We start from the raw sequence: 993 nt of genomic DNA on the forward strand, positions 1-993 counted from the left end.
CCCCATCCCGCCCTCAGATTTACTCTCCGTCTGCGTTTTCATTCTCCGCCGTGGGGGAATATTGCTCCCCATTCCCATTCCCATTCCCCACAGGGCCTTATTTCCCGCGGGGATCCCATTCCCAATCTGTCTGATAGTTCTAACTAATTATTAATTTCCATATGAATAGAGGTGTAAGTATCCATTCTATACAAAAACAACAAGATTTATACAAAAAGTCTAAACGACAAGATGATGACTTCTTTCGAAATGAAGCAGTGGGGGGACGCAATGGCGAGCCAGAGGACAGAGAAGAGGATAAGGTGGGAGATGCGGCAACAGAGAGGACAATGGACACGACAATAGAGTTACGGAAAGGAACGCCGCAAATAGAGAGCACGACGCGGTGAGGATCATGGCACAGTGAGGTGTGACGATACGGTGAGAAGGGAGAGTGACGAGAGGGTGGCTGCAAAGAGGTTGGATGGAGTATGAGCAGTGTTAGGGATTTCTAAATTAAAGAAGGGTTATGCAAATGAGGATTATATATATATGTGTGTGTGAAATGACTAAAAAACATATATGAGAAATAAACTATTAAGGACAATTTAGTAAATTTATGAATTTCGGGGATTAGCGGGGATGGGGCGGGGATCCCCGCTCGGGTCTCCGCGCCTGCCTCGGGAGAATTTTGTCTCCCGTCCCATCCCACGGAAAAAATTTCCCATAGTCGGATCCCCATTCGGGGCAGTCCCCGTAAGGATCCCTGCGTCTCAGGGAGTTTTACCATCCCTACTCTTACATATCATTATTCATTTTCATTATCAATGATTAATTATAAATTTAACAATCACAATATTCAACATGGCATTCTCTAATTACATTCAAATTAAATTAAAATTAAAATATTAAAATTAAAATATAGTTATATTATATATTATATTTATATATCTATTATTCTATTATATATTACTAATTTTACAACCAAAATATGCCATATGTCATTTTCTCATT

Source organism: Arachis ipaensis, chromosome B09 (assembly GCF_000816755.2).
Source record: "Arachis ipaensis cultivar K30076 chromosome B09, Araip1.1, whole genome shotgun sequence".
Lineage (NCBI taxonomy): Eukaryota > Viridiplantae > Streptophyta > Magnoliopsida > Fabales > Fabaceae > Arachis > Arachis ipaensis.